At 46.1% G+C, this 14,674-nt stretch overlaps 1 protein-coding gene across 3 annotated transcripts in view; it reads right to left on the reverse strand.

The window, feature by feature from the left end:
- The window catches only part of GASK1A (golgi associated kinase 1A), a 50,932-nt gene that overhangs the window by 30,135 nt on the left and 6,123 nt on the right, over positions 1–14,674 (reverse strand). The window contains exon 1 of one of the 3 annotated variants that reach the window (XM_073901400.1): positions 3,957–4,115. The exons of the other annotated variants lie outside the window; for them this stretch is intronic. The gene's annotated coding sequence lies outside the window, so the exon portion shown is untranslated. Of the gene's footprint in view, positions 1–3,956; positions 4,116–14,674 lie in introns of those variants that run through there. 3 annotated transcript variants of the gene reach the window in all.

A 14,674-nucleotide genomic window follows, 5' to 3' on the forward strand; every position in this document is an offset into this window, starting at 1 on the left:
GAAGAACTTTACTTCTCTTAATTCATTTAATCTAGATGCCAGTCTTATAAGATATGTATTAGTATTATTATTAAATTGTACAGGTAAGGGAAACAAGGCATAGAGAATGCTAGCAAGGGCAGCACCAAGACATGAACCCAGGCAGTGTGGCTCCAGAGCCAGTGACCTAATCGCTGTGCTACCCTGGAAATGGGCTGCCACCCAAAGCCCCTGCTCCGGCCCTGATTGCAAAAGACCGCACTTGGGTCTCAGGGATAGGCCCTGCCTTCAAAGGAGGCTTACCTCTTTCGGACTGGTCAGTTCATCTGGAAAATGAAGCTTGCATGAGGTCAAGGGTAGGTGGCAGTGTTTTTGCAATGGGGAAAATTGAGGGAAAATAAAAACGTTTTCGGGCTACATTTATTTTTCTTTCAAAATGAAAATAACTGTTTTCTCTCACGTCCTACTTTGTTAAATAAAAGAATATCAATGAGATAATGCTGACATTTGGCCCACTCAAATCTGGGCATGCTTGAGAGGTAACTTCAGAAGCAGTTTCTTATGATCTGCTACCATCAAGTCAGGTCTAGGGCTTGATCTCAACACCAGACAGGTGCTATGCCTCCTGATCCTTCCAGAACCAGATGGTCCCCAAGTTCATTTCAGCTCAAGCATTCTTAAAAGGGAAGCCAGGAACAGACTTGTGGTGAGCAAAGCATAAGGTATAAACCTGTTGAATCACAATGTTGTACACATGAACCTAATGTAACATTGTGTGTCAACTATACTTCAAGTAAAAAAGTAAAAGACTCTATCCAGGAAATTGAACATACCTGACTTAAGAGATGGACACGGCAGATCTCTATTAATAATAGCCATCTTACCAAGCACATAGCATGTGCTGGGCAGGCAGTCTCAAAATCCCACGATGTATGTACTAATACGACGATCCCTCTACAATTCTAGAAATTGTACAGCACTGTATAGAGGGGTTTAGAGAAGTACCTTACTCAAGGTCACAGCGCTGGTCAGTGGCAGGCGGGATTTAAATTTTTCCCAAGGCCCACGTACTTTCTCATTCTACCACAGAATGAGGAAGGAAGCCTTGGGAGACAGAGGTGAGTTTAGGGAGGGGCTAAACATGGCAAAGGAACCTGGGATTTTGCTGCCCCTTTCAACCACTTCCTATGGCTTCACATGGTTTTTACTTGCATCAATTCGGTGGGCGCTGTGTTCAAGAAGCCAGCTTAGCCTTGTAAGTGGTGGTCTACACAGTGGGTTCTTAAGGATGGAGAAGAGTCCTCCTTGAAAATGGAAATCTCTTTTCATCCCCGCCCCCACCCCTCCTTAACCTGCCCAAGTAAATGTTCTCCTTGGCACATTTGAAGGAAAGTATTTTGGACAGGTAAAAGCACTATAGATATTGACCTTGGGGGATTTATGGCAGAGATGGGGACTGAAGGGTCATGGCAGGGGGTAGTCTGAAGTTCTCCTGAGGCTCAGATTTAAATCTCATTTACCCCAAGCAAATGATTCCATGAATGTCTGGCCAGGTTCTGCTGCTTAGCTTCCATAGCATCACTTCAGGGATGTGGTCACATTGTGATGTGACAGAAACTTCTGGGTTGAACAAATAGCAATAGCTAGTGCTTGGGATGGGAATGAAGACCAAAGAAGTCTTAAAAAGTGATGGTTCTCAGTCTAGGAAAAGAACTGAAACAGGGAGAAGAGCCCCGGGAAATACAGGTTTTAAAAACAATAAAGAGAAGAACGTTAAAACTAAAGACAGCAGACATTTCTCCTCAGTGAAGACCCACTCAGTCCTAAAAGCTATGTTGGCAAGCCCAGGAAAAAAGGCCCCCATCACTCATTCTTCTACCCCCAAACACCTCAAAGCCTGCCAAAACTTCTTCCAGCCATGAGGTGGGCAGGAAAACAACAGATTCAGCCCAGAGGTCAGGTAAATGCCAGCAAAGCAATGGCCACCTAGTAGATCCTCAAGAATGAATGAATGAATGAATGAATGAATGAATGAATGAATTGCATAAATTCAAAAGAGTAACTAACACAGTGGTGGGAGTCAATTTACACTAGGAGAGAAAATTACCTTCTTTGGACCAGTAGTCTCAAAATCTTTTGATGACATACCCTTACTAGTAAAAATTTTGAGAGCATCCCTCTAATACTTACACATTATCTTTCCCAATATTTACAAATTATTGTAAATGAATATGTTCATTAGAAAGCATGAACAAGAAATGAAAAGTCAGAAAAGGATTGGGTAAAACAAATGTAAACAGAAGTTCTAAGGGTGACTGGGTGGTTCAGTCCATTAAGTGTCTGCCTTCGGCTCAGGTCATGATCCTGGAGTCCCAGGACCTAGTCCAGCATCTGGCTTCCCGCTCAGCAGGGAGTCTGCTTTCCCTTCTGATCCTCCCCCATCTTATACTCTCTCTCTCTCTAATAAATAAAATCTTTAAAAAAAAAGAAGTTCTATTATTTTTTATACTGTAACCCAGTGGATTGTCTAGTGTACCCCTGAGGCCAGTGAGCCTTGCTTTGGAGACCTTTAACCTAGAAACAGTCTGCTTCTTCATACACAAATAACTCTGGCAAGGAGTAGTCTAAGTTTGACTGTACTTATCTGTTATTTTTTAAAAATGCACTGTGGGTAACCACAATGTGCTAAAGATTATTTGAAGGGGATATAGGACCAAATAAAACAAATATTTTCTTGTGTAAATTAAAAGAATCATCAAGATTGAGGTCAACAGTCTAGAGACTCTTCTCAGAAATAAATGAATCAAATAAAGTCCAGGTACACTTGAATGAGAAAATCAGAGTCTAATGAAAACCTATAGTCCCCCAGTGTTCAGAAACAAAAATCAGAACAAAGGTCAGGAAACAAGAAATGGGAAACTATTAAGCTTGACTATTAAGAATAAAAGAACTAAAGAATGAGGTTCTGCTCTGAGCCAGTGTTTATCTAACTCAGCACTGACTAATAAGAATATAATGCTAACCACGTACGAAATTTTAAATTTCCTAGTAGCCACATTTTAAAAAGGGAAAAAAGCTAGGGGAAATTGACTTTAATAATATTTTTTATTTGGCCAAGTATCATTTCAACATGTCATTAATATAAAAATTATTGAGATATTTTACATTTTTTGTAATAAGTCTTTGAAATCCAATGTGTATGTCACACATATAGCACATCACAGCTCAGACCAGCCAGGTTTCAGTATGTGGCTGGTGGCTACCATCCTGAATGGCTCAGATCTAAACTGAGGCATAGATCCTTGGAACCTGAGGAGTCCACAGCGTTTGAGAAATGTTATACTAAAGGATAAACGGCACCAGATCACTTAGATCAATACAGCTGTAAATACAAACACAAAGGCAAGCATAACAATTATAGTATAGTGGGGCTCCAACTTACAGGAAGGTTAGATTCTAATAGAGCAAATTAGGCAAAAATTAAGTCTAGATCAAAATTACCCTTGAAAATCCCTTAAGAAGGAAACTGATACACATTAGGTTTTCCTCCAACCTTAGAACGGATGTTGTCTTTTGTCTCGAGTTGGAAAATTCTTCTAGCACACTCAGCCTCTGAAACTATCAGTCTTGAGAAACACATCAGACCATCTAACAAGGGATTTGGGGAGAGGAATGTTGAACACAGACCTACCTAACTCCATTAACACTTAGAAGGAGATCAGCAATAATTAACACCAGATTTCTAATCAGCAAAGTTTCTAGTGGTAAAAAGAATCCAAAAGGGAAAGGAAGGTGTGTGTAATGAGAGAAAAGGAGGTTAGGGACCTGCAGCAGGGGACTGGCAGCAAGTGCAGCAGGAAACATAATTCAGATGGGAAAGACGGTGGGCGAGGGGAGAAGCGGCAGGCCTGATCCCTGGAGCCTGCAGGGTAAGCGAAGAAGTGAGCCAAGGACCCAGCGAGCAGAAAGTCTCCTACTTCTCAGAAATTCCTTCTCCAAAGCGAGTTTGACTGCCCTCTCTTCATCACATGAAATTTTTAAAGTACATGTCTTCTTACCCCAGAGGTGTCCAATGTCAGTGCTCTAATTATACCCCTAGAAGCTCACCTGCCCCCACCTTCACCCCTACCTTCCTCGCCTCCTCTAATTCCTCACTGAAGCTCTTGGCAAAATTAGGTGTTCCTGGAAGTCAGTAGCTATAGCCCCCCCCCTTGAATCTCAGGTCTTCACTTTTGAAAGGGATCAAGTCATCAATATTTCCCCATCTGCAGCTTTGTGTTTACGAAATAAGCAAGCAAGCGCTGCATCCCGGTCCACATCCTTGCTAAGGGCTATGTGAGCCCTCTGAGCACAGAGCAGTATTTCATAACATCTGGCTCCCTTTCCTCTGTTCTGGCCTCCTGCCCTGGTCTGTCTGGGCCAAACCCATTTCAGGCTGCATGTGACCACATGCTGTTTGGATTAAGTTGCACTGAGTGTTAGAAGGAATGATCCCTTATCCTGGACTATGTATCACCAAGTTCCACCAAGAAAAGAAGCTGGAAAGGTTCTGCTCCTCTCCTGTGTCATGAAGTGTAACTTCTTTCCGCATATGACCCAGGGCAGGCTTTCTGGACTAGTCCCACAATGTCAGCGATCTAGAGTTAGACAGAGTTCTGCCAGGGTGAAGATCTGGTGCTGGGTGTTCCCAATACTGGGGGCATCTGGAATGGTGTATCTGGTCCACAGGAGAGGGGCCGAGGTGGAGGGGGAAGAAGAGCCAAGGAGAGAATTCACCCAGGCAGGGAAATGTGAGCTAAACTCCATTTGCCTCCTGTGATAGGCATCCACTGGGTACCTCTAGGGGTGCACTGTGGTGCTGTGGGGGTCCAAAGAATGAAAATGTAAAAAAGGCAAAACTAGGAAGTAGAAGAAAGTAGTCTTCTATGTGTCCTCTATTCCCCATCTTGCCCCCCCTACAACTAAAACTAAATAGTCCATAACCCCAGCCACTTGTTGGATGGGACAATGATACGGTTAATCTCATGGGAGGAGCAGTGTAAAACAACAAAAATAGGAAGAATAGAATTTACAAAGTATTAATGTGCTTTTCCTATTTGCACTCCTGAGAACCTGAGCTGAAGTTTATCCATCTACCTGGGAGTGTTACAGATGAATGTTACAAAAGAGACGCACAGGGTTAGACCAATGTTCGCCTTCTGACATGCAAAATAGAATTATGGAAATTCATGGACTTGTCTTCAACCATTGTAGAAACAAGTGAAGAGCAAGGATACCTGCCCATACAGCTGAACAGCCAGGATATGACCAGAACCACTTAAAGAACTTCAGAAGTGGTCAATAAACAGCACAGCAGTTCAGCACAGAGGCTCTGCAGACAGACTTCCTGGGTTCAAATCCCAGCAATACCATCTACTTGCTGGGCAAGTTACTTACCTTCTTTCCTTCTAACCAAATCCTGACTGCCACAGCTACGTCATTTAACCACTGGCCTTCAATCTTTCTTTTTACCAATATACACAGGAATGCATTTGACATTGTGACTCAGTGTGTGTGTGTGTAACTGAAATTAAAGTTTCATGAAATGATACCCTTAAGAGATGGAATGACTCATGTTTTCTCTCTCCCTTCTCTTTCCTTCTCTTACTTTCCCTTCTCTAAAAAGAATAATCTGGTAGTGACCCACTAATATGGAATGTGCCTCAATTTCCTCACCTGTAAATTGGGGGAAATAGACACACCTACCTATAGGAGGGTGCTATTTGTGCCTCACCCATATCTCCTCCCACAAGCCGCTTTGGCTCTTGGCCTTCAGGCTGCTTTGATGCTGGAGTATGTCTGCTGGGAAGTTAATGCCCACAGCATCCGCCCTGGACCTCAGACAGACAGGAACTGGTGGGTACAGGTTCCATCTGCTTTACCCCCCAGGTAGGCCAACTGTGAGGCATGTTCTACATAGTCCTCCTGAAGGCCCCAGCAGCAATGAGCTCCAGCCTGCAGTGGAAAGCTGCTCCTTCATGCACCCTGCCTGCATCAGCTGCCTTCCTGGTCTCACTTTCTATTCCACCAACCCCACCCCAGGCCCTCCCGCTGCTGTCTTATAGTGACATCTTCCAAGGAAATTACTCACACTGGAATCCTAGTCTCAAGGTCTGCTTTTGGGAAAAGCCAACCTAACAGCCTTATAAGGCAATGAGGCCAATTAAATGAGCCAAATATCAAATGCTTACAAGGATTCCAGTCTCCTAGTAGATGCTCAGTAAATGTCAGCTAGGAGGAGTTTTTCCCTGGGCGGTGTCACATGAGGTTCAGCTGGAGAGGGACGAGTCTGCACAGTCAGGGTCGGAGGGGCCCATGGACGAAAAGCCCAAGGGAGGTGTATTTTGGGAAAAGAATGTGACGTTTTTCAATCTGAAGATTCTCCCATCTCTGAAGCTCACACACAAAACAACCTTCCTGTCATTCTCCCAAGGGGAGTCGCAGGTGTCACCCAAGGTATGGATCTAGAGGGTGGAGGGAGTTTCCTTCCCTCACAGGAAGGAAAACTTCTGTGCCTCCTTCTCCAAGCAAGGAAGCCTGGCTCAGGGAGTTGCCCATCACAGGGCCCCTCAGCCCGGCCCCAGAGGGGACAGGATTCTAGCCCAAGTTCCAACCTCAGCTCCCACTCACTGCTCAGCAAACGAAGGGAGCGTGGAATGTGCAGTTCTGCACAGGGTTCCACACATGCAGCCGTCGGGTGTCTGCTCCAGGGTGTCTGCTCCAGGGACAGATGACCTCTCTGTCATCAGCAAGACAAACTATCTCTTGGGTTTGTGCACCTTCTCCAGGGAGGCCCCAACTCCTCAAGCTCAGTATGGATGGCCACAGCCCACAGGCATAGGCTAAGTAAGGGACTGAGCACCCCACATGCAAACAGGCCCTGAGAGCCCCATGCAGTCCCTGACCACAGGACCAACCCCCAGGACAAATTTGCTCACCAAAACCTTTCTCTAGTCCCTAAGCTGTTTGACAAGCTCCATCTCTGGGCTCAGAGGGAGGCAGCAACTTGCCAGGCTTGCCTGCCATCACTAGCCCATGAGTAACACATGGGCTCAGAGTCAGGCTGCCTGGATGTTGAGTCCAGCTCCACTGTGTCTTTGCTGTGGGAACTTGGGCCTCAACTTCTTCATCTGTGCAATGGCAATAAGAATAATACCTCCTTTATAAGGTGGAGTATTCATTGGCTCATTTAGCAGATATTCCTGAGCCAAGCACTCACTCCTCCAGACAGAAGAATGGTGAACAAAATAGACAAAAGTCACTACCCTAGTGGATGGTGACATTCTGGTGGGAAAAGAATGTGACTTGTCATTCATAAAAATAAAAACACTCCACTAAGTACGGCAAGAGTTATATGAGCCGTTGTAGGTAAAGCATTCGAAACAGAGCCTGACATACAGTTATGTTCAATGAGCATCAGTATTCTTACTATTTTTCTAGCAACACCCATGGGATTACCTCCACGGTAGGACTCCTGGAATCTGCATTGAGAATGCATGCCCTATAGGAAGGCATGTGAACCCTCTTCCTGCTCCTGAGATGGGAGGGGGTTAAACATACATCCTTTATCTCTCCCTCCCTGCTTGCTGCTTGTGCTGCTGCCATCTTTACACTGATTATTCGCTGGGGCTTTTGCAGTCCTGCTGGCCCCAGGAGCCCTCTCTATAGCCATAACTGAATTGCCATTTTGTTCCAGCTCACAAGAGCACCAGTGTGGGAACACCACAGGCCAGATGGAATTTTGGAGACCCTGTCATTTGTTGGAAATTTTCTCTGGCTACCCTTGTACTAACATCCATATATTTTGCTCTCAGGCCCAGGAATGGGGCTGTAGGAATTGCTGCTTAAAAAATAGAGCAAGTTTCCCTCTGGGCCATTCCATTCCAGCCTTCCAGAGTGCTCTGCTTCCTGGCTGCTCAGAGGACAGGACACAACCTCAGAGAAGAGAGGGAGAGGAAGAAGTCTGTCTTCCAGACACTTCTCCCCTCTTCTGATCAAACCCATGACAACAGGGGAAACTGAGACAATTAAGACATTAAAGGAAGAGTCCCCCTCTTGCCTTAAATCTATGCCAGTTATAGCAGGTTGTATGGACTTCTTTCCGATAAGGCCCAGAGGAGAGTTTGTAACCTGGGATCCTGGGCCAAATCTGGTGTACAGATGTGTCTTGCTTGGCCTGAAGTATTTTTAATAAATTCAAGCCAATGTTTAAAAACCAGGATATTTCACATAAAAAACCCAGATTTCTGGCTTCCCTTAAAAAAAGGAAGTTCTAGCCACAGCTTGGGCCCATGTTCTCACATAGCTGGAGCACGGCTCTTTCTCAACCACATGCTCTCTGCAGTTCATCGCAGGCCCCACCACTCCCTATTGTCTCCCAACGCCGAGGAGGAAAGACATTTGCCTTTGGGATCTCACTAGCATTATTGTTTTTCATAGAAGATAAACACTTCTTTGACCAAGGCTCATTAAGCCTCGAGAAAACAAAACATAGATTGATTTGTTTTTTTCACTATACCCAGCTTGCTCCACTCACTATGCCCATAGCCCAGGTTCCATCAACACTTCAGTTGATACTTTTTGACCCAGAGCTGTACCATCCAATATAAGCACCACTATCCACATGTGACTATTTACATTTAAATTAATTGCAATTTGAAATTTCCATTCCTGGTCCACTAGCCACAGTTCAAGTACTCAGGAACCTCCTGTGAGTAGTGGCTGCCATGATGGACAGCACAAAATAGAGTATTTTCATCATCTTGGAAAGTTACACTGGACAGCTCTGGAAAGATTTAAATATAAGATATGGGAAGCTACCAGCCAATTAAAATACCTGTTGAGCAGTTGAGCATGTCCTCTGCATCTACACCGGGCACTGCGGGGAAATTGCTGTCTTCCAGGGGTTCACGAACAAGGCAGAAAGCCATAGGCAAAGACAAGAGACAGTGGAAAGTGCCCAATATTGCCACAAGGACCCTCTCAGAGTCCAAGAACGGGAGCAGGTCTCTGTTTTCATGATACAAAGAAAATGCTCTGCTTGTCCATCACACTGAGCTCTTGGCCCAGTTCCAGGAAACTGAGACTTCCCGAAACAGGGACTCCTTGTTGCCTCATGGAGATGCTGCTTTAGATATCTGGGGCTCAACCCCATGTTTTTGAGGTTCCTCAAACAAAACACCCAAAGAGAGTCAGGTTGGGCTTAAGAGCTCTCCCTCCCTGACAGGGCTTCTCCCCTCAGCACTGGCCTCCCCTATGCCCCCACACCCTGCTCCAACACACCCCACCACCTACCTCTCCTGCCCCCATGCACCACTCCCCAAGGCTGTCCTCTCCCCAGGGCTTCCCAAATCCACAGCCAGCCCACTTCCAGGGCTCCCTGCTCCAGCTCTTTGCCCTTCCCTCTCCTATAACTGAACAGGATACACCTGGGACCCAGATCCTCAGGACAACACTCTACACAACGAACTAATTTCCAAGGATATTTACTTAAAAAAAAAAAAAAGACAAAGACTGTATTTATTTATTTGGATGGGGAGAGAAGCAGAGGGAGAGGGACAAGTAGACCCTGCACTGAGGGCAGAGCCCAATGTGGGGCTCCATCTCACCTGAGATCATGACCTGAGCCGAAATGAAGGGTTGGAGACTTAACCGACGGAGCCACCCAGGTGCCCCCAAGGATATTTACTTTTAACAGAAAATTTCCAAAGACTAGATATCAAAATAGAAGGGCTACATCTAAGTTGTGAAAATTTTCAGGCTGATTGGAAAGAGCATCACATTTGTGGTTGGAGGGCCCACCTGGAAGTCCTTCATATTTATAACTATGTGACCTGGCATTACTCAGCATCAGTAATCTCTAAATTACTCTATTACTGATCTCTAAGACGGATTTAATAACACCAGCCTTAACAGTTGAAGGATTAAGGACTCAATGAGATAATGGACAAGAAAGCCACAAAGCCCAATGCAAATACCTGTTGTTATTAGCATTAAGGAGAAATTATATTCTGACACCCAGCACAGTGCCTAGCACACACTAGAAGTTTGTTGAGAACTATTTTTAAATGATCCTGGAGTAGAGGCTGAGGAAAGACCCTTTAGACAAAGGGGGCTTTTAGCATACTCTCAAGATCAGACCACACAGATGAAGACCCACACAGAAGGAGGGGTTCTGAATCTTTTTAGTACCAAAGACTATTCTAGCCACCTAGTGAAGCCATGGACTCTTCTCGGGATGCTTTTTTTTTTTATATTTTAAGATTTTATTTATTTATTTGATAGAGAGAGACACAGTGAGAGTAGGAACACAAGCAGGGGGAGTGGCAGAGGGAGAAGCAGGCTTCCTGCCGAGCAGGGAGCCCGATGCGGGGCTCGATCCCAGGACCCCGGGATCAGGACCTGAGCGGAAGGCAGACGCTTAACTGACTGAGCCACCCAGGTGCCCCATCAGGATGCTTTTTTTAAAATGTATAAAATAAAAGATACACCATCCCAAAGACAACTAATTATATTGAATACATTGTATTGTATCGAATATATTGCATACTGAAATACAGTTATTAAAATATCCTAAAAAATAAATTTATAGTATAATAATACATATGTTTCTTTATTAACACATTAAATAATAAGATCTAACAGCACCTCTAATAACAAATACACTTGATTGTTCACAGTCAGTTACAAATACCTTTTCAAAGGAGTAAAGACTGTATTTCAAAATCTGTGCTTCCACTGTCATGATATAAAATACCTGTGATTCCTGGGGTGCCTGGGTGGCACAGTCGCTTAACGTCTTTGGTTTTGGCTCAGGTTGTGATCTCAGGGTCATGAAATCGAGCCCCGTGTCAAGTTCCTTGCTCAGCGTGGAGTCTGCTTAAGACTCTCTCTCCTTCTTCCTCTGTCCCTCCCCATCCACCCCCACTCTCTCTCTCTCTCTCTCTCTAAAATAAATAAATCTTTAAAAAAAAGAAATGAAATATCTATGATTCCTGCTGATGACAAAGTCACATGTCCTGCTAACACACTGTGGTTAGTGCCTACATCCATTATTAAAGAAACACTGCATTTCAGTGAGAGATGAGGGAAAATAAAGATGTAACTTTTCTTCAACCAAGCTGAGGGCTCCCCTGAATTTTACATATGGACTCCAGGCCAAGCACCCCTGGACTAGGTTCCCTTTTACCTCTACCATTTGATTCTGTTTTTCTCTAGTTCACCAGTGTAGGGATAGATCCACATGGCTGATACAACAGAAGCCCCTTTGTAACATATATTCCCCGATTCTAAAACCCCTTATGCATAGGAGCTAGGGTCCAAGGCTACCCCCCAACTCCTGTTCCCCTTGATGCACTGAAGGATCCTACTAATAATCTTAGAGGCTCAGGCCTTGCTGCATCTGCAGCCCTGTCTGTTGTCTGGGGACAGCTCCCATTAATTGCACTTAGTATATGCTGATGACCACTGTATGAGCTGTTTTATGCTCATTATAGTATCGAACACGCAACCTCACAAGGGGACAGTGTTATTTTCATGAGGAAACTGAGGCTGAGGGGTTAAATGTTCAGTGATTTGCCCAAAGTAGCAAGCAGGGTTTGAATTTAGTTCTGATTACCAATCGCCCTTCCTCACGCTTCATGCTTTAAAACCATACCAAGTAAGCTATTGTGACAATTACTCTTTAAACCCATTCACCCTGGGAGTGAGTGCTACTGTGGGGGAGATGAGTGCAGGTGAACAAGGAGGCAGGAGCCTTTCCTGACTCTCCGTGAGGTGACTGAACAGAGTGGCATTGCCCAGTCAGCCAGCCACACCTCCCCCCGCCCCGCACAAATGGGAAATGAAGGGATTCTAACTAGAGTTTCAAGAGAGAATGTTCTGAAAAAAAAAAAGGACTACAATAGCATCTTTGTAGTTGCAACAGGATCTCTAGAGTGCCAGGAGAAGTGAGGGTAGTTGGGGGGAGGAGGGGGAGACAGAACTCGGTGGCTGACTGGGCCCGGGGCCTGCAGACAGCGGCCGGGTGTACGGGGAGGCCGGGAGGGAGGGCTCGTGCTGTCCAGGAGGCCACCCCTGCCGCCAGCCAGGCCCTGAGCTGGGGTCCAGTTCCCCCAGGAGGTACACACTGAGCCTCTGTGTGGACAGACAACAGAGCCACTCTGTCCTAGAGAAAGAAGCCTGTGTGTCCTGCCCACCTTCCTCAGAGCACAGGGATGGACATCCAAATGGCCCATTCACGAGCCAGTCCAGCCTCTAGGCCTCACACTGCCTGCAGCCTCCACCTCCAGTGGGTTCAGGCATCCCACGCGGCACGGCCCGGAGCCCCATCCCAGCCTGGGCACAGCCTGAGCCTTTTACCCCTCCTGCTTCCTTCCATCTGGGTGGTCATGGGTTATCACATTATCCTTGGGGCTGCAGCTCAGGCATCCCCTTTGGGGAAAAAAGTGAAGGGGGTTGTGGGTCCCATACTTTTTGAAATCATGACCCTCTGATATTACAGGTTGGCTATATTTGGGTCTTCCATTCCCAGCTCAAGCATGGCACCAAGCATTTGTAAGTACTATAAAGCAGTTTTTTAAATCGTTGCCAGAACAAAGAAGAGAGGCATGGCCTCTGCCCTCAGTTTACAGTCCTGATGGGAAGATGGCCACAGACGACACCGCCCACCTAGGTACTTAGATGGATTGTAGAAATGAGTGAAGGGGTACATGCTGCTTGTTTATGTATATGAAGGAGTAGATTCACATGGATAATCCCCTTCTAGGAATTGTGGAAAATGAGGTAGAAGAGACAGAACGTCTGGACAATCCGCCAGTGCCTGGTGCATTGGAAGTGACCTCATAGCACTGGTGCAAAACCAGTCTGGACACAGGCAAGGCCAGTCACTGGATAAGCCAAGTCTGCTCTCCCGCCACTACCCCCCCTCCTCGCGGGAGCCCAGGGCTGATGCAGGGCATGTGCAGCACAGAGAGGCAGTGGCAGGGGAGACCATCACTGCTCTGCCAGAGGGCAACACATGCTGACACCAGCCCAGGACACTGGGCCCGCTACAGCCCCAGAGCCCCATGTCCCCCGAGCGCCGTGATCCCAGCGCTGGGAGGGGCTCCTGCCTGCTCCTTCGCCGGTGCCCGTGCGGGGATGGGGCCTCCACGGGGCCAGTCTTTTTTGTTCCTGAGCCTCAGTCCCCTCATCTCACATCCATACATCTCTGGCTCTGACTCTTGTTTTTCTCTCCCTCTCTCTCTCCCCTCTGATGTCTTCCACCAGGCTGATAACATTTCTGAAAAAAATCCCTCCTGGACCTGGTTCCTATACATGGAACCACGAGCCTGCTGCCTGAGCCAAGATGAAAGGATTTGAGTTCTCCAGGTGCTTCTGGAAGAGGCTGTCTGCTCCTTGCAAGCAAACATCCTTGAAAGCCAAACAAAAACTGCCCACAAGTAAACAAGCCTGTGACACAGCCCCTTCCTGTAGCCACTTAGCAGAAACCCAAACTGAAGCCCCTGGCAGGCGGGGAACTCGGGGGTGAAGATGGAGGAGCCACAGGTTGGCTGGCAGGGAGCACCAGGGACCACGGGCAAGGTGGCTAGGCTAACATAACCAACACTGTACTCACTTATTATTGCAATGATCCCTAACCTATTTTTTACGATAACAAGGGCAAAACCAATGTAGAAGATTAAGGGAGAAACGTCAAACACTTGACTCTTAAGGATATAACTGGGGCTCTTAAGAACACAACATAATAATCTATTTTATAGAATTAAAATGATTAGTTTCATTTTTAAATAAGTTACTGCTATATGACGATTACTTCTAAGTGTGACTAAAGGACACCAAAAGGTAAATAAAAATGAAGATGAAGAGAGAAGAGGAAGGCAGACAGAGGTCTGTATACCCACATGCCTGAACAAGAAACAAGTCACTCTTGACCTGCCCAGGCTCCCTGTCTGAGGTTACCAAGGACTAGAGGTTCTCTTGCCCAAATATACCCCTCCTACCTGCTCCCTCCAGCCAGGCCAGTCACCGGGCCCGTTTCCCCATCGCCATCCTTTCGCAGATGCTCCCCTCCACTCCATGCAGCCTCCTCCCCTCCCTCTGAAACTGCTCTCTAAAATGCAAACACATCCCACCTCCCCATGCTCAAAAGCCCTTCCATTGCCCCCACTGCCCTGAGGATAGTAACTCGAATCCACAGCTGGGTGGGGAGACCACCCATGCCCCAGAACCAGACTCTGCTTCCAGCCCCATTTCCAGGAGGCTCCCCCAACTCCCCTCCCAGCCACCTTTTGACAGCTCACTTTTGCCTCCAGGGCTTTGCACGTGCTGTTCCTTCCACAAGACTGCCTTTCCTCCTTCTTCTTGCTGTATTATTTTAACTCACATACAGTACAACTAAAATTTTTGCAGACAGTTCTAGTAGTTTTCATACACACTTATAGAACCACCACCCCCTGGTAACCATCACCTGTTCTTTGATGCCTATAGCTTCACCTTGCCCAGAATGTCATATAGATGGAATTGCACAGTAGGTAACCTTTTGAGATGGATTTGTTCCACTCAGCAAAATGCCTTCGAGACTCCTCCATGTTGTTGCGTGTATCAATAGATTGCTGTCTTTGTTGCACGGTATGGCCGGATCCCACTTTGTTAG

The sequence above is a fragment of the Callorhinus ursinus genome, unplaced genomic scaffold (genome assembly GCF_003265705.2).
Source record: "Callorhinus ursinus isolate GAN/ISIS: 27379988/994484 unplaced genomic scaffold, GSC_fseal_2.0 scaffold1, whole genome shotgun sequence".
Classification (NCBI taxonomy): domain Eukaryota; kingdom Metazoa; phylum Chordata; class Mammalia; order Carnivora; family Otariidae; genus Callorhinus; species Callorhinus ursinus.